General features: G+C 41.7%; 1 protein-coding gene across 5 annotated transcripts in view; it reads right to left on the bottom strand.

The window, feature by feature from the left end:
* Window positions 1–20,476, bottom strand: part of LOC126297552 (palmitoyltransferase ZDHHC15B) — a 264,807-nt gene that overhangs the window by 142,552 nt on the left and 101,779 nt on the right. The window lies entirely within an intron of this gene.

The raw sequence follows: 20,476 nt of genomic DNA, 5'->3' as shown, positions 1-20,476 counted from the left end.
TCATTTGAGCCCTAGACAACTGGAAAACCATGGCCTGGTCAGATGAGTCCCTATTTCATTTGGTAAGAGCTGATGGTAGGGTTCGAATGTGGTGAAGACCCTACAAGCCACGGACTCAAGTTATCAACAAGGCACTATGAAATCTGATGGTGGCTCCATAATAGTGTTGCCTGTGTTTACATTGAATGGACTGGGTCATCTGGTCCAACTGAACCTATCATTGACTGGTAACACTTATGTTCGGCAACTTTGAGACAATTTGTAGCCATTCGTGAACTTCACGTTCTCAAACAATGATGGAATTTTTTTAATGGATGACAACGCACCATGTCGCAATTGTTTGTGATTGGTTTGAAGAACATTCTGAACAATTCAAGCAAATGATTGGGCCACCCAGATTGCCCGACATGAATCCCATTGAACATTTATGGGGCATAACTGAGAGGTCAGATCGTGCACAAAAACTGCACCAGCAACACTTTCGCAATTATGGATAGCTATGAAGGCAGAAGGGCTCAGTATTTCTGCAGAGGACTTCCAACAGCTTGTCGAATTAATGCCACACTGAATTGCTCCACTGGGCCCAGCAAAAGGAGATCCAACATGATATTAGCAAGTATCCCATGACCTTTTGTTACCTCAGTGTATTACTATGAGCTTAAATGGCTTTTAACAGCTTTTTAACAGAAATTGTAAGCAGTGAAGAACAAATCATTTTCTCAGTACCTCTGTAGCAAATATACTGGTGCTACAACCAAAAACACAATGGAGACACTTTTGTACCATACTCCAGTGTGTGATACTGCTTAGTCCATTTCAACAGCATGGACAAGGCTACTAAGTACTCTCAAGATGAGGAACAAGGAGAGGTTCCCAGCGATGGGATTAACTTTTTTGCAGCCATTTATACAGTGATGCAGACTAAGATCCCAGCTATCATACCCTGCAGCTTTTCACCCTGTTGGTACTCGTTTGTGAATTATTGATGAAAAAGAAGTCTGGAATTTCGTGTGATGCTCTACAGCCAAAAACAGAAATATTGTATAAAGTGTTTGTGTACCACAATGGTTCAACTAGAGTCCTCACATGTAAAAGGTGACGTGTTCAAGTCTCTTCAGGTGATTTAAAAATATATATTTTAAATATTTATTGAAATGACTTTAATCATTATTTTTATTCAGCTACTTGATTTAAATGTATTTTTTTTATTTCTGTTCCTTTGTCACATCATTTTACTCATCATACCAACTTTTTTTCATTTGCTCTTATTTTCTTCCTAATATTATTTTTCCACTTGAAATGTTTTTTCATGTTATTTTAATTACTTTTATGTACTTATGTCAATTTAATTTCTTCCATCCATGTTATCGTATTCATTATTTCTATTTCTCATTTTGCTTGAGTTATAATTACATTCTCATTGACAAAGCTCTGAGAGGAAAAAAAGAATAACTGGAAGTAAAAAATGAGAGCTATTTAAAAAGCTAATACAGTGATTAAATGTGACAAACAAAAGTAAAAAATACACTTAAAGAAACTGATTGAATAAAATTAATAATTGAAGTAATTTTGATAAAGATTTAAAAATATAAGAATTCATAGTGGCTGAGGAGTTTCGATCTCACAACCTTTTGCATGTAAGGGCTGTACATTTAACAATTATGCTACACAACTATTTCATATAATACCCCTATATTTGAAGTTGTAGAGCACCAAGCGAAATTCTGAAAAATGTTTTCCTTGATTACTCACAAATGAGGGCTCACCAGGGTGAACGACTGTGATGTGCGATGCCTGGGATGTTATCTTACTTCATTGTACAGATGTTTTCAAAAAGTAAATCCCACTGCTGGAGACCTTTCCTTGTAAGTACTTAGAAAATGTGAATGCATGCACAAGAGGCTTATACCTTCCTAAGATATAGAGAAGGAGCAAATGTCGTCATTCATATAACAAAGAACTTTAAATTGTGACGATAGTGTTAAATAGCACAGCTCCAACTACAGTGGTGAGAGCATCTGCCAGCAGCGGCAGCAGATTATGTTTCCATTTCTACACAATGATTTGTTTAGTGGCTTTCTCATGTGTGGCTGTGAAGAAGTGAATATTATCCATGTATTTACCTGCGGTGAGCAGAGTTTTTTTAAACTTTTTTGTAAGTGTTTGTAAATATTTTAAGCAGTAACTTTGGTGAGCTAAGTTTCTAGTGTACTGATACCCAGTAACTGTAACTGTGCAAGCACTAGTACCCATCTTATACCAAGGAACTGCTGGGTTACTGTTACATTCCTTCTTGTAGAGATGAACATAGTTTTATGATGGAGAGAGACTACACCTGTTGCATACAGATGGAGGGCAATTGGCTACAGCCCTGAAACAGCTGGAAGCTGTTTGGCCATGGTAGACAAGACTTCAGTCTGCTGCCCTGGGTTCTGGTGGCATTTGGACACCTGAGATGGAAACTATAGCACCTCTGATGCCTATATTATCGGCAGGAATCCTGGATGTTGAAGCACCTACAGATTTGCTCATCCTAGTTAGTCAACATTCACTTATGTGTGAATAGCGAACAGTAGTGGGATAGTGAATCTCTTAGCAGAAGTAAGTGAGTAACTGCCACACAGCTGGGTCCTTTGCACTTTAAATGCTGAAAATACATTTGAGCCAGGAAGGTTTGCCCTGTCTGGTGGGACTGGAGCAAATCTTCCTGTAATGTGAAGACACTGGGAACTTCAAAATAACGCACACGATGGAGCACCTTAGGGGAATAGAAGGTAGTTCACGAAGAAAGACTAGTGTCTACTCTGTATCTCTGCCAGGGTACTCTTCAGAGATGTTGAGATGGCACTGTTGCCAGCTATGGAGAATAATGGGTGCAGCCTGCTGCAAATAATGACACACATCTGCTCCAGTGACACCTGACACCTGCATTCTCAGGCTATCTTTAGTTCCTACAGCGGGATGGCTCCAGTACTGAAGGTAGCTAGCCTCACACACAGTAGATTCTAAACTATCTATTTGCAGCATTTTTACCAGAACAGATTGGTGTCCTCTGTCTGAGTAGAAGGCTTAAATGAGAGGCACAATCGGTTATATTTGTCTTATAAATAAAAAATGTCTTCTCTTGCTACACTGTGTTTTATTTTCCCAGACATGTTAGGCGTGTTCTCACTTTAAGACCTCATCGTTAGGGTCTATAATGATACAGTTATGATACACTTTTGTTTTGATATGTATTATTCATAGGTCCTAAAACAATTCACTTCTTGCTCTTTATATAAATAAGCGATTACTTACACCTCTCCCCATTTTTAGTTGACATCGGTGTTTCCTCTGATCTGGTCACACTACCGCTTTATTTATGAAACACAAGAATGTTTTTGTGTTTTGAACATTTTTCTTCCCACTTTTCATTTTGTTTTCACTTGTTGTTGTGATGCACTATCAGTCTTCTGTCACTAATATAGACATAACACTAATATAGGCATTACCACTTAAGAGTTCACTGTGTATCTCATCCTGTTTGGTTTGTTGAGTGGAAATGACTGTTTCTCTGGTTTTGCTGATAAGTTGCAAGAAAATCGTCCTAAAATACATGTAGGATCCACAATGACTTACACAGCAGGCATTGTGAAGAAGAAAATGAAAACAATATAAATGAAGACAAAAGAAAAATTAAAAAATAAGAAGTCTGCAGGCAAATATCAGGTCCCGGGCTATGATCTCTAGTCATGCATAGGCAGCATACAAGCCTCATTAATTCAGGTGTATTTCCAAAATACCAGCAGGACGCATGAGTTGCTCTCTTACGAAAGAAAGAGATAATGCAGAAAGTATTGAAAACGAAAACTACAGGCAAGTTTCACAACTGTCCACAATCTCAAAAATTATTGATGCCATCATGAAAGATGGACTAATGAGTTACATAAATAAATATAATCTTTTTAATAAAGCACAGTCTGGTTTTGAAAGTGGAATAAGTACTGTATCAGTCACAACAGTTTTCACAAAAGTGGTACTTGCCACTCTTGACAAGGATGACTGCATTCCAGACATAGTCAGACTTGTCCAAATCTTTTGGCACTGTTGACCACAAAATACAACTAAACAAGCTGGAAGCACTAGGTGTAAGAGTAACAGCAAATAGGTGATTCTAGTCTTTTTTGGAAAACAGGTTGCGAAAAGTAGGGACTGTTTATGTCTGCAGCTGATAAATTTTTACTAAAATAATTGGCAGACATGAAGCATATGAACAAAGGTGTACCTCAAGATCATAATATATATATCAATTACTTTCCAGCCAGTATAATACATGGAGGGGGGGAGGGGGGAGGGGGTAGAGATACTGGTGAAATATTTTGTGAAAAGAAATAAAATAGAAACATTTGATACACCTTTCAATTATGCCCTAAAACATGCACTGCAAATGAGACTGCATAGTCTGTATAATCCACCAGACAAATATACTCTAGTACTGTTTAAAATTCTAAGATCCCAAGTTAAAAACTTAACTTTAAATCTCAATTGGCACTACATTTGCTGATGCCAGAGCTGAGAAAAAGTTTACAGAGAAGAGTATGCAATCAGGCCAGTATGTATGTTAGACCAGGGCTCATCAAATGGTGTGAAATACCCCTGCCATCCTGATGAAGGGCGAAGACAGTTACTGAGCAAAGTATGTCTTCAAGTAAGCAGATTCAGAAAAGTAAAAGTGAGAAGGTTAAAAGTGTGATGTACATCAGATGGACCATCAATAACAAAAAGAAGAGGAGAGAAACAGGTAAGGCAGCAGGTGGGCATCCCCGAATCTTTGCATGTGACAGGTGTTGTCCACCAACAACAGTCCCACCCTGCTAGAATGCATTCGAGGTGTTAAAGAGCACCCACAATTCTACAGAGCGCAAATTCTAAAGTAGAAAATCGGATTTGGCAGAAAATTAGACAAAACTGGATCTTAAAGCATTTAAAGTAGAGGAAGAGAGGTATGAAAGGAGCTGGTCAAGGAGATAGATAGCTGTCCCCCCACATCCAGCATGCAGCGGGAGATGCCCCTAAGTATCCTGGCCCTGCCCTGAAGGTAACTTAAAACCTTATATCCAAAAATAAAAACCACTTTCACAGAGACAACAGAGAACTAGTCAACTGTGTGAAATGTCTGCTAATATTTCAGGCAAAGAATTCTTGAGGCAAAGATTAGCATGGAGGGCCAGAAGAAGGGGGCATTCCAACAGAATATGAGCTACTGTATGTAAGTCTCCACAACTACAATACAGGAGTTAGCCTTGTATGACAAGTGCAGAGGTGACACAGGACCATGGACTACTACTGAGAGGAACAAAAGGAAGAGTATCGTGCAGCAGTGATCTCATCGATATCGCAGAGTTTATTAGAGTGGGCAGTAGCCAACCACAGGATATTCCATTGAAAGGTGGTAATCAATCCACCTTTCATATGATTTTGGTGTTTTATAATTTTGTGGTTTGATCAAGTCGGAAGAGTATCTTTTCACTGTGTGCATTTTTGCATATTTTTACATGCCAGGTACGAAGACCATGCTGGAAAATGAAACTAAGTATGTTCACTGTTTATTTCATTATAATTAACAATCACTACAACATGTACCTGTAACCACATGTCCTAAACATGGATGCTCACAGGATTGAATGACTATGGGCATAATTAAAAATTACTGAATGAATTCAAGTGGAAGTTCTTGGTTAAACTTTCCAGTAGAAGCCTGGAAATGGCACTTGAAATTTTAAAGCTGCCTCAAGGTGCCACTATGGTGGGTACGGGAGTGCTATCTGCAAGGGTTCTCATACCAGAGGCTCTTGCAATTGGCTCTCTCAGACTGCACAACAGGGACCCTTTTGTTCAGATTTTTAGGCATTAAACTGACAGAAAACTTCGAGAACGCACAAACAGGAGTCGTTTCTCCTTACTACTCACTGCAGGTGATCCCTGGTTCCACTTAATGATTCGTGTTGCAGATTGATCAGTTCACCTCCCTTCAAGTTTTTCGCTCTCAGTGATTGAATGCAAGGCAGACTGGACTTTGGACAGAAGTTATTGGGGCACTGACAAGTACTCATGGCAGCGTCACTATGATGGCAGTGAACATGTGGTGCTGCCGCTTCTGTGAATACTTAAATGGTGATCTTGGATGGGAACATACTGAGATTAAATTAGATTATATTCAGTTTTCATTCCATAGACCCTAAAATGAGATGATTCCCGTGGGTGTGAAACAAGTCAGAAAGTATTTAAAAAAAAAAAATTGAATACAATATTCACTACCCTAATATTTACAGAATTGATACACTGTTAGAATGAAAATTAGTTATGTACTTTTAATAAATTTATCATACACAACACCTAATCTTGACTGTCATGACCAGGTGCTGTCAAACCTGAAATCCTACATAAATTTTTACTTAAGCTGGTCTAACAGTCCCTGTTAAGAAATTCATCTGTAGAGTAGAAGGAGCTGCCTATCAAAACGTCTTTCAGACTCTGTTTAAACTGTGCTTTATCTGAAACAAAGATTTTAATGGTTGCTGGCAATTTATTGAAAATGTGTGTTCCTGAATATTGGACCCCTTTTTGTGCCAAGGTAAGCAATTTTAGATCTTTATGCAGATTTTTCTTATTCTTAGTATTGATACTGTGTGTTGAGCTACTGACTGGAAATAGAGACTTATTGTTTGCAACAAGTCTCATTAAGAAATAAATATACTGAGAAGCAGTGGTTAGGATACGCAGTTCCTTGAACAGATTTCTGTATAATGTTCTTGAATTTTTACCACAAATGAGTCTTTTTACATGCTTTTGCACTCTAAGAATTTTGCTCGGTTTGATGAGTCACCCCAGAATATGATCCCTTACGACATAATGGAATGAAAGTAAGCAATGTATGTATGTATGTGTATATATATATATATATTACATCTGAGGCTTTTCTAGTTATGTACTTCCTTCAGCTTTACAGTCATTTGTGACAAGTGTTATGGGTTTCTCTTGAGTGTTAACCTTGTTATCATTTTAATAAATTCAGGGGCAACATAATCCTGTATGGGGACATTAACATCGACATTAATATCATAAATGAATCCAGCAGCACCCTCATAAATATCCTTCACAGTTTTCCCATGTCCCTATTGGTCAATAGTGCAACAAGGGTTACTGCAATGACTGCATCAGTAATTAACCATGTGGCCACAAATATGGACAGGGAAAAATGTGATGTAGCTGTAAAAGATCTCTGACTATCAGACCATCTCTGTCAAATAACAACAGTTAAATCAGGCACTGAATCATTCCCTAAACTACAAGCTTACAAATGATGTCTATCAGAAATCAAAACAAAAGATTTTTCAAATAAACTAGAAAAACAAAGCTGAGATGGAGTGTGTAAGGAAACCAATGTGAATATGAAATTCTCTAAATTCTCCACATTCTACACATTATTTAAATTGAACTTTGAAAAGGCATTTCCAAAAGTATGCATGTCTGTATCAACCTCTCACAAAAACAGATGGATAACAGCAGGTATTAAGAAGTCCTCCCAAACACTTAAATACCTCAATGAGAGTTGCAATGATCCATAATTCTTAAATTTCTGTCACAGATACAAAAAGATCTATAGGAAGATGATGATTGCTGCAAAAAAGTCATTTAATGATAATATATAATGCAGAGAATAAAAGCAATCTGGGATGTTGTAAAAAAGGAAACAAGGAGAGGCAAACAAAACCAGAATAACATACTGCTAAGGGAGGGGGATAAGGTAATAAATGATTCGCAATACTTAGCAAACTATGTAAATGAGCATTTTTCAAGTATTGCAGAGAAGTTACAGCAAAAATTCTCCAAAACAAATAATATAACACCTGTAAATAATGTTACACTAAATGCAATGATGTTACTTCCAACCTCAGAGAGTGAAGTCAATGAAACTGTTCAAAAACTAAGAAATAAAAAGGTAGTGGGCTTAGGTGAAGTACCAATGTGTGTACTGAAACATTTCATGGAGATTATACAAGGCCCCTTAACAAGTACACTCCTGGAAATTGAAATAAGAACACCGTGAATTCATTGTCCCAGGAAGGGGAAACTTTATTGACACATTCCTGGGGTCAGATACATCACATGATCACACTGACAGAACCACAGGCACATAGACACAGGCAACAGAGCATGCACAATGTTGGCACTAGTACAGTGTATATCCACCTTTCGCAGCAATGCAGGCTGCTATTCTCCCATGGAGACGATCGTAGAGATGCTGGATGCAGTCCTGTGGAACAGCTTGCCATGCCATTTCCACCTGGCGCCTCAGTTGGACCAGCTTTCGTGCTGGACGTGCAGACCGCGTGAGACGACGCTTCATCCAGTCCCAAACATGCTCAATGGGGGACAGATCCGGAGATCTTGCTGGCCAGGGTAGTTGACTTACACCTTCTAGAGCACCTTGGGTGGCACGGGATACATGCGGATGTGCATTCACGGGATACATGCGGACGTGCATTCTCCTGTTGGAACAGCAAGTTCCCTTGCCGGTCTAGGAATGGTAGAACGAGGGGTTCGATGACGGTTTGGATGTACCGTGCACTATTCAGTGTCCCCTCGACGATCACCAGAGGTGTACGGCCAGTGTAGGAGATCGCTCCCCACACCATGATGCAGGGTGTTGGCCCTGTGTGCCTCGGTCGTATGCAGTCCTGATTGTGGCGCTCACCTGCACGGCGCCAAACACGCATACGACCATCATTGGCACCAAGGCAGAAGTGACTCTCATCGCTGAAGATGACACGTCTCCATTCGTCCCTCCATTCACGCCTGTCGCGACACCACTGGAGGCGGGCTGCAGGATGTTGGGGCGTGAGCAGAAGACAGCCTAACGGTGTGCGGGACCGTAGCCCAGCTTCATGGAGACGGTTGCGAATGGTCCTCGCCGATACCCCAGGAGCAACAGTGTCCCTAATTTGCTGGGAAGTGGCGGTGCGGTCCCCTACGGCACTGCGTAGGATCCTACGCTCTTGGCGTGCATCCGTGTGTCGCTGCGGTCCGGTCCCAGGTCAACGGGCACGTGCACCTTCCGCCGACCACTGGCGGCAACATCGATGTACTGTGGAGACCTCATGCCCCACATGTTGAGCAATTCGGCGGTACGTCCACCCGGCCTCCCGCATGCCCACTATACGCTCTCGCTCAAAGTCCGTCAACTGCACATACGGTTCACGTCCACGCTGTCGCGGCATGCTACCAGTGTTAAAGACTGCGATGGAGCTCCGTATGCCACGGCAAACTGGCTGACACTGACAGCGGCGGTGCACAAATGCTGCGCAGCTAGCGCCATTCGACGGCCAACATCGCGGTTCCTGGTGTGTCCGCTGTGCCGTGCGTGTGATCATTGCTTGTACAGCCCTCTCGCAGTGTCCGGAGCAAGTATGGTGGGTCTGACACACCGGTGTCAATGTGTTCTTTTTTCCATTTCCAGGAGTGTATAATAAATGAATCCTTCACAACAGGCACATTTACAGAGCAGTTTAAAACACACAAGAGTTGTACCTTTGCTTAAGAAACGTAATGCACAAGAAATAAAACTGTACCATGAATTACCAAGAGAGATAAAGGAAACTGCAAAAATACATTTATTTAAAAAGGCAGCTAAAAAGTACCTGTTACACATTGAAGGATTAATTAGATAAAACAGAGTAGGTGTTTGGGAAAAAAAAAATGTTATACAAATAAATAGTAATGATTATAAAACATCCAACATTCAACATAACACCTTCACACTGTCTTTTCCTTTCTTTTTCCCTTCTCTAGAAAAACGTACCTCCAAGCCATGCATTGCACAATACTAACACCTCTTCCTCTTTCTGAGCTCAACATCTCACTCATTATAGAGGGATGCTGACTTAGTTTTTTAGGATAGCAAATGGGAAGTTTTGGTACAAAAAATGGCTCAGAGATCACCTGTGTGTGTGTGTGTGTGTGTGTGTGTGTGTGTGTGTGTGTGTGTGTGTGTGTGTGTGTGTGTGTGTGTGTATAGTTGTTATGAAACAATGTGTGTATAGTGTGTGGAGTGATTGGTAGTGAGATATGAGTGAACGGTGTGGCATTGCACTATTTAATAAATTATTTGTAAAAAAAAAAAAAAGGTACTGTATACCACGAGTAAATTTAATGATTGTCTCCAACTAGAAGTCTGTAAATGTATGCGTATACAAATTAGCTTATTTTAAATTGGTCTAAATTTGTAAATTATTTGACATGTCCTACATCTTTGTAAAAAGAGATCTACGGATGAACAAAGCTACTGCTGCTGCTGCTGCTGCTGCTACTTCTTCTTCTTCTTCTTCTTCTTAACCACCTAGGCCACCCGGACACACTTTTTGACCAACCCAAATTCTCAACTCTTTGCACACCAATGCAGCATCCCTGTTCATGTACCTCTCACTCACAGTGCAACCTGTATTCCCACACACCCCACACATCCAGAATTGCTACAGAGTGGCTCCAGGAACACTATTCTAAGTTTAGACACTTCCACTGGCCACCAAACTAATCTGTATCCTGGTAAAAGAAGTCTCTGAATCATCAAATTATTTAAGTGGTTCTCTCATATACCAATAATTTCAGAGTCAACATCTATAAGCAGTTCACTGACTTTATCTCTAATGCCTCTTATATTTTGATGAAATATGCTAATTCCTTACATTCTTGGAATCATGGCGTCCTCTGAAGGTGAGCCCTTTGTTAGAGGGACTCCCTTTAAGCACATGTACCTATCAGCTGACTTCAATCTAAAAAACGTGCAGCTCTAACATCAAATACTACAGGAATTTTTCCATGATGGAGCCCACCATCACCCACTACACTGTCACCTATAAGATTTGCCAGCCTCCCCTTCCCATACCTATTGAAATGCAAGCCATGCCTAGTTGTAGTGTCCCGGAATAGTAAAGAGTTGGAAACATGGAATATTGTCAAAGTTTCGTTGCCTATGCCGAGAGCCAGAGGCAGTAGGTTAGGCAAGAGCTAAGAAGTAAGGAATGTGTCATCACGCAAGTGCAATGGCCTGGTTACACACAACAGGCGTGAGAGAATTGCTTAGCAAGCGGGTTTGTGTTAGACAGAGACTTTCGTAGAGTGCAAGACAGAGGTATAGCGTCAGCTGTACTGCATTTCACAACTTCGCTTAAGTCTGCCGCAACAACACGTAACTCTGTCGCAAGAACACCGAAGGGGCGCGAGTACGACAGATGAATCAGAAGTGGAACGAATGCAGTCATTACAAACGAGCATAACGTCAGGACTTCGCTCGTGTTTCCTTTAAATACGCCAGCTTGGATAGCAACAAGACACTCGCACTCGCAGTTAGACTTGCAGTGAGATGTGTACTGGGTCGCTGCGTAGTGCTCAGCTCGGTGATCGACATGTTAATCTTTATTAAGGAGATGTTGCAGTAAGGGCGGCCCATCCAGCAGACCAGCTCTGGTCCCTCTCTGCTGCCACTGTCAATCATCAACCCAGGATTAGCAGACATCGTGGCAGACTCGCTTGCTGACCACATCAGTGAGCCGTCGTCGATATTGTGCGGGGCCTAGGCCCTGTGCATCCGCCGTCACAACCGGGTGAGCCGACGACGCTGGGGGACTGCAGCCCGTTCCGCCCGTCCACCATGGGCGAGCCACCAGGAGGAGCAGGGAAGAAGACGTGGTGGAATAGAGTGCACGCTTCTGGTGCCGACAGCGCCGGGGACTCTAACCCGGGGCCATCTACGCGCAACGGCCCGCTGTCCGCAGCCGAGTCGAGCGCCAACAGCCATGCGCGGCCGATCTAAGGACATTCTTCCTCTGCGTCACAGCACGCGGCACTGCGCTAGCAAGACTGCGCGGCCCGGATCTGGTGTCATCGCTACGAGTCAGCGAGGACTCAGGGAAGGTCGTTGATATCACCAAGCCACACTGTACTCGGCAGCAATAAAGTTGTTATGTTTCTTTGTTGTTTCTGTCGCTTCTACAGCCATTTCCTAGCATCCTGACAACTGGAGAGGTCACTGCTCGGCCATGCAGCCCACCGTAGGCGACCGGGATCACCAAATCTACTGATAGACCCAACTGGCACCACTGAAATGTGACCCATTCCCTCTGCCACCAGTGCTCTCCCCACAGCCCCAGGTTAACGTGCCTAACAGACGCCTTAAGATGGGGCCAATCATGACGCTGAAACAGTTGCATGAAATGCACATTAGTGCCACTAGTTTGAGTAGCTATCTTTACCAGGTCACCACATAGATCATATTCCCCGTCCCTCTCAAGACTGTTCCCTTCTCCACCCACTATCACTACATGAACCTCCTCCATAAAATTCCTACATGACTCTCCTATGCTGTGCGTCACCTGAGCCAACCCTGCACTAGGCTTCACAATGCTGGTGACGTGGTACTCACTCCCCAATATTTCCTGCAGCTGCTCGCCTACACCTCTGCTGTGCAAACTATGTAGCAGCAGAACCTTCTACTTTCAGTTAGACTTGGCAACTGAGCTAGGCCTCCTAACTGCAGAGGACTGCTGCATATTCCCTACATCTACAGCTACAGCTACATGAGGCTCCTCTCCAATCAATTCTGATAGCTGGTCAAATCGATTCCATATACGCAAGTATAGCTGTCTGAGTACCTCCTCTTCCTAGCAGCCTTCTTGCCAACTGCCAGTTCCCATTCCCCACCACCCTTCACCCTATCTATATCCTCCCTTGTGCGTTGTAACTGCACCTGAAGGGCACAGATCTTACACTCCTGCTCCTCTATCAGTTTATTTCTACTACACATTCTGCATTCCCAGGAGAGGATCTTGCTAGAATGCTCACTGGCTTCACTACTGCATGGATCACAGTTAGATGGAAGAGTTAACTGAGTGAGGTATGGATCAATGATGGTTTTAGATTGAGTCTCATGGATAGGATCGGTGGCAGAAAAAGGAGACTGAGAGAAGGTCTTCAACAAGTCCAGCATGATTGAATTTGGGAGTGGGACAAAAGATATGGCATTGGGAAGTACTGATAGTTCTTTGGGGCTAAGGCTTTTGGAGGACACATTCGGAAGTGAGTTGCAAGTCTGCCTAGGTTTTAGATTCTGTATGGTAGTGGGAGGGATTTTTCTTAGGGTGCTAAATGTAGGAAGTCTGCAAGGCAGGGTTTAGCAGCTATGAGGAGGGGGGGGGGGGGGGGGGGGGCCTTGATTGAGCCTCTTGTAGAAAGGATGCAGACAGTGCTAGTCCATGGTGGGAATATGGGGTGAACAGATTGGAGAGCATTTGGCAGTGCTATTGTGCATGCTGCACTAGTTCCTAGCGAGCAAAGGTTTCAATCTGGAACACAGGATACAGGAATTTGGAATTGCAGAGCCACTTGTGGATCCACTTTCGAACAGGAACACACAACCAGACGTAACGTGTGGTGGATCAACCTTAGAGCCCAACCCCATACATAACGCATGTGGATCCACCTCAAGACACTTTTGGATTAACAGGTGGTGGATCCATCTTCTAACCCTTTCCCGGATGTATCATATTGTACATCCGCTTCCGAACATTGCTCTGGATATAACACATGGCAGATACACACACGAACACTAGGTCTGGTCTACTTTGGGTCATGGAAGCCACCCACAACACAAACATAGACATAGACATACAGAAAATAGAGCAAATTCATTGGAACTGTAGAATATGTGGTTGGACGCATTCGAGTATAGTACTGTATTATACTGCCAGAATAATGTGTTGTTCAATCGCGTACTTAAAAATGATATTCACAAAAGGACATCTAGCACACAAATTAGCGTGACTGGAGTGCATGTGCCATCACTGTGGATCTTAGTGTAAAAGGAGGTGTGATAGGCACAGTAGAATGCCTTGGATGGTTGATATTACTGGGGAATCTAGACAATCTTGCTACAAATATTGGTAATATAAATTTATCTTTGATGTCATTCTCCTTAGCAGAATGGATTTAAATGTAGTTATACCAGTTGCAGAACTATTTCCCGAAGACTATTTTACTACTTGCAGGGATGTAGCATTTACAAATATAATAAGGAATTGGTTGAAACCGCAACTTTGTGATTGGTAATATGAGTGCATTGTCTCTATGTGTGTGTGTGTGTGTGTGTGTGTGTGTGTGTGTGTGTGTGTACAGTTGTCAGTGGTGGATGGTTGCGGTTCGGACGCATAATTGGCTAGCTGATCATCTATAAATGATGCTGCTGGAAAGACGCGCTCTGGAGGGAGGGAGGGGGGGGGAGGGGGAGGGAGGGAGGGAGGGAGGGAGGGAGAGAGAGAGAGAGAGAGAGAGAGAGAGAGAGAGAGAGGAAACACTTATGGCCCAGATGGTACCTGCTGATACGGTGCCAACTAAGGAATACCTTACTACTGGGATAACGTCCTGACAGGTTTGTGGGTACGTTTCAGAGTATAAACAGAAATAACAAAGCAATATGCTACGATTGTAGGATGCGACATCTGCCAGTTATGCAGAACACCATTTTTTTCTCAGTATCCAAACTTTTTCAGCACACCACTGTGCCAACATCAGTGGGATTCCGTTTTATTTATTCTTTACACTTAGTGTGCATGATTTTTCCGGATCACTTGTATATTATTTCCTACCGGTAGCTTGTCATATTTTCGTGTGGCAAGTCCTTTTATTCTCCGCATCATTGTGTGGTGTCGTGATGCAGACGTAAATATAACACGTATTTTCCACAAATAAGGTCGTAAAAGTACTTTTCACTTCACCAAAACACACTGTGTCAGAGTATACATGGAATTGTTTCCAGCCTTTGAGGTTCAAATACATCCATCATCTGCACCATTCGTTGTGCATGCATTTAGATCATCGGGAAGAGAGGAAGTATTAGGATTTTTTAGTAGGTTAGTGTATGAGACGCGCAAATATTCGCGTAGAAATTTACCACCACATGGGTTTCTCAGAAAATGACTATCTAGATGTGAAAAATGACAAAAATCGGGGAAAACCTGGTATAATCATGAAAAATTGTCAAACATGTACAATTGGGGGAAATAAAATGAAATACGCAAAATGGTTTAAACTTAGCAACGTTATGGAAGTTCACTGAGAATACATTAAACCAGGGAAAAATAACAATAAATTATTACGGACTAAAATCAATGAAATTGATTGTTGTGAAGCTCCTTAACAGTGGAAAGAGAGGGACATTCTAAAGACGTGTCAAGGCGAAATAGCTACATTATCCCGCACATGAGCAAGACAATCTAGCAGCGGTCCACGACTTCTGTATGCAAGAGGAGATAGTAAACTGGGGTAAGACTTTTACATATTCTCCAGCTACTGATTGTCGAAGTTATTTCCACGTAAGATGTCAGTGTTTCTTAGCATGCATTTACAGCTGCTGACGATCACAGCTCAAGAAACCTATGTAGTGTTTGTGTTACAAAGAACCGATGTTTCTTTTGGTGTGCGAGCTATTTGTTTTAAGATCTTACAGTTTGTTATCATTGTTTATCGGAAAAAAACTTGCAGGGAGATTGTATGTCATGCTCTGAAAATATATTGTAATAGTAATACCGTTGCATTCCGCACGACCAGTAGGTCGTAAACCACATTGCTCTAAAACTATAGCGTTATTAGTTGCAGGACCGTGTAGCCTTAGGAGTACCTGAGATTACGTTCTATGATCATTTCTCTATTGACAGTACCTTCTTGGTACTGACCCCAGACATTATAACACTACTTTACAAATGGTAGCACAGTTGATTTACGTAAAATGCTTCAGACTCCTCTCATCTGGAGATCCACCATGCAGAAACCACACATTTCTTCTTAACCCTCCGTTACATGACCACAACGCGATCGTGTCTACTATACACCGTTGTTGTTGTTGTTGTTGTTGTTGTTGTTGTTGTTGTCTTCAGTAATGAGACTGGTTTGATGCAACTCTCCATGCTACTCTATCCTGTGCGAGCTTCATCATCTCCCAGTACCTACTGCAACCTACATCCTTCTGAATCTGCTTAGTGTATTCGTCTCTTGGTCTCCCTCTACGATTTTAACCTCCACACTGCCCTCCAATACTAAACTGGTGATCCCTTGATGCCTCAGAACATGTCCTACCAACCGATCCCTTCTTCTAGTCAAGTTGTGCCACAAACTTCTCTTCTCCCCAATCCTATTCAACACTTCCTCATTAGTTATGTGATCTACCCATCTAATCTTCAGCATTCTTCTGTAGCACCACATTTCAAAAGCTTCTATTCTCTTCCTGTCCAAACTATTTATCGTCCATGTTTCACTTCCATACATGGCTATACTCCATACAAATACTTTCAGAAACTACTTCCTGACACTTAAAACTATAATCGATGTTAACAAACTTCTCTTCTTAAGAAACGCTTTGCTTGCCATTGCCAGTCTACATTTTGTATCCCCTCTACTTCGACCATCATCAGTTATTTTGCTCCCCAAATAGCAAAACTCCTTTACTACCTTACGTGTCTCATTTCTTAATTTAATTCCCTCAGCATCACCCGACTTAATTCGACTACATTCCATTATCCTCGTTTTGCTTTTGTTGATGTTCATCTTATATACTCCAAAAATGGTTCAAATGGCTCTGAGCACTATGCGACTTAACTTCTGAGGTCATCAGTCGCATAGAAATTAGAACTACTTAAACCTAACTAACCTAAGGACATCACAAACATCCATGCCCGAAGCAGGATTCGAACCTGAGACCGTAGCGGTCGCTCGGTTCCAGACTGCAGCGCCTAGAACCGCACGGCCACCGCGGCCGGCTTATATACTCCTTTCAAGACACTATCCATTCCGTTCAACTGCTCTTCCAAGTCCTTTGCTGTCTCTGACAGAATTACAATGTCATCGGCGAACCTTAAAGTTTTTATTTCTTCTCCGTGGATTTTAATACCTACTCCGAATTCTTCTTTTGTTTCCTTCACTGCTTGCTCAATATACAGATTGAATAACATCGGGGAGAGGCTACAACCCTGTCTCACTCCCTTTCCAACCACTGCTTCCCTTTCCTGTCCCTCGACTCTTATAACTGCCATCTGGTTTCAGTACAAATTGTAAACAGCTTTTCGCTGCCTGTATTTTACCGCTGCCACCTCCAGAATTTGAAAGAGAGTATTCCAGTCAACATTATCAAAAGCTTTCTCTATACACCTCAACATACACGCGTCTGGAGAGTTCTTGTGCACTTGGCTGGGTGGAACAGTCTTTGTTGAAAGGTAGTTAAACTCAGATCGCTTTGTTGGACATGGGGTGTAGCAGGTATAGTACCCTCACCCTCCTCAGTCGCAAATTGCAGGGAGGGTTGGTCAAACACGATGCGGGGAGATTTTTCTATCTCCAACTTTATCCTATTACTATGAGAATACTCTGTGACCTCCATCCACATACGCAAAGAAGGCCAGTCATAATCGTAAATTCCGCACTCTGATCGAAGTGGTAGAAATACGTAGATAACCTAACTGCATTGCTATAGGACACTGGTGTACTTTAGTGTATATGTTTGAGGATTAACTATGAATGGACTTACTGCACAGTCATCTACCTACATTCGCAATCTAGTATATGGTACGTGCAAAGAACTGGAAGGGTTGAATTAGCGACGATACACAAATTGGGAAGCAATCTGCTGTGGCGTTTAAATTATCGAAAAACTGATAAAATTGCTAAAACTGATCGCACTATCAACTGTGGTGCTCATTACAGCACATCATACCCTCTATCTACTGGTGCGCTATTGGTTACCATATAACAACTTTCTGACACCACTTGTTTGAAATGGAGAGTGTCTTGGTGGGAGCAAGATGACCAGAACCGAAAAAGTGATCGCGTGCATGTCTGCAATATGAGGAATCAATGCTCTTGGTCTCTTTAAGATGGAATATCTAGTCACCTACTATCCCATCACTGTGGAAGGTAAGCTTAACCCTTTCACTGCTCCAGACGTAAATATACGCTAATTGTTTCAGTGCTCCAGACGTATTTATAATATTTGCTATAAAAAATACTTACAGCTGTTCCCTGCTACTGTCGTATAGTTACGTATAAAGCCGACAATCGGGCCAGCAAGTCGGAGGTAATTGTTGCGCAAGTATTCAGTTTAATTGTGGGAATACTAGGAAATACCTGAACTACTACTGAATGCTGAATTCTCTTTCTGCTGAGTTCATTCGTATCGCTACATTACCTAGTTTGTGTGCGGCCATTTCCGCGTTACGGAATGAAATGACGCGACGTTACCGTCCGTTTACAGACGATGACCTGCTGAGTATTCTAAACCAAAGTGACGACGAGGACATCATCATGTCCAGTCCAGCTGATTATGGGTGGACAGATGACGACGACGACGACGACGACGACGACGACGACGACGACGACGGCGACGACGGCGGCGACGACGAGCTGGCAGATAAATCTGTCACCATAAATATGAAAAATATTTGTGAATCAACAAACGTTGAAGCAGTAAATGCAAATCCAGATTTTGATGTTATCGTCGATTATTTCTCCGATTCCGAGGAAGAGCCTGAGCGTATGCCTGAAAAAGCTCCTAAGAGACACAAAATAGTTGATTTTAGATGGAAAGATTCTGATTTGGACCCTAAAGTGTATAATTTCGATCACTGTGGTATCGGTTGCAAAATCGTCAATTTAGATGATTTATGTACTGTATACGACTGCTTCCAGGTTTTATTCCAAGAAATTGTGTGCTACATAGCTGAGCAATGTACTTTATATTATGAACACCTTTGCAAAGATGCCAGTGAAAAATCAAGACTGCGACGTTGGAAAAATACAAACAGTAAATTTTCTGATGGCTCAAGTGAGAAAAAATGAAATAAACAGTTATTGTACCAATGATCAGTTACTGTCTACTCGAATGTTTGCGCAAATCATGCCGAGAGATAGATATCTTCTGTTACCTAGAATGTTACATATTGCTGATAACAGCAAGGACCCTGGAGATGCCAAAATCTGGAAATTACGTCGAATTGTGGATCACTTGAGGAAAGTATTTCCAGGTGCTTTCTATCCTTTAAAAAATTTGTGCATTGACGAAAGTTTAGTTCTCTTGAAAGGTCGTGTCTTCTTCAAGCAGTACATTCCTTCCAAACGCCACAGATTTGGTGTAAAATTTTTTGTGTTATGGGATTGTGAAAGTGGTTATATTTTTGACTTTATTATTTATGTGGGTGCAGCAACAGACGTAAAAAAAGAAACTGGCTTTGGTGTAAATGTTGGAATACCTGGAGTTATTGTTCTCACTTTACTTGAACGTTACCTTGGTAAAGGTCACACATTATATGTTGACAATTTGTACACTAGCCGAACGTTATTTTCTTATTTGCGTGACAGAGTGACTAATAACTGTGTAACTGTGAGAACAAACCGCGAAGGCATGCTTGCTTTATATATAACTTAGAAAACGCGAGGTAGAGTTTATGTCAACAGATGAACTTCTTGCTCTGAAGTGGCAGGACAAGCGGGAAGTGAGGATGCTTCCAGCTCTTCATACAAGAGAAATTACTGCGTCTGACAAAATTGACAGAACCACGAATGAACCAAAAACTAGCTTGCATCGTAAGCTACACTGAAAATATGGGGGCCGTCGACATGAGCGACATGATGCTAAGTTCAGTAGAATGTGTACGAAAAACTGTAAACTGGTACAAAAAAAGTATTTTTTCATTTGGTGGATCTGTCTCTGCTCAATGCGCATGCATTATATAAAACTCAAACGGGACGAAATATTCCAGTATCTGATTTTCAACAGAAACTTATGAAGGAAATCCTAGAGATTCACCACCAACCGCAAACAGAGGGAAGTCGTGGAAGGCGATCGGCTGATGGTGACAGTCCTTTACGCCTAAGCGAGCGCCACTTTATCTCGCTAATCCCAGGAACTTCAAAGAAGAAGACCGCCCAGAGAAGGTGTATTGTATGTGCAAAACATGATAAACAAAGTGACACAAAATACATTTATGTAAAATTTAATGTGCCTTTATGTTTGAATTTTTGTTTCGAGAGATATCACACCTTGAAGTATTACTAATGTAATGTTTTTTTTCTCCTAATACAGTACCTTTTTTGAACAAAATAAGACTTTCTGAACAAAGATTTTAAACAAGGAAACGATTTACACCGACAATACTGGATTTTGCGTCTCATTTTTATCTCAATAATAACTGTAGACTGCTACAGTCGTATTTATACGCACTAGGTGAAAATAACGCTCACAGGGCGGGAGCCGCTGAGAGAAAATGCGCAGTGAAAGGGTTAAATGTAGAGGTCATCATCGCCTTCAGACCTGCTTCGAAACGCTACACCATGGCGCAAACTCCTCCATTTTCATATTTTGCGATGTCTTCAATATTTTTGTCGATAAGGAACATGAACT

The sequence above is a fragment of the Schistocerca gregaria genome, chromosome X, assembly GCF_023897955.1.
Source record: "Schistocerca gregaria isolate iqSchGreg1 chromosome X, iqSchGreg1.2, whole genome shotgun sequence".
NCBI lineage: Eukaryota > Metazoa > Arthropoda > Insecta > Orthoptera > Acrididae > Schistocerca > Schistocerca gregaria.
Note: the sequence above shows the minus strand (reverse complement) of the source record. Positions and strands in the feature narration are given on the sequence as shown.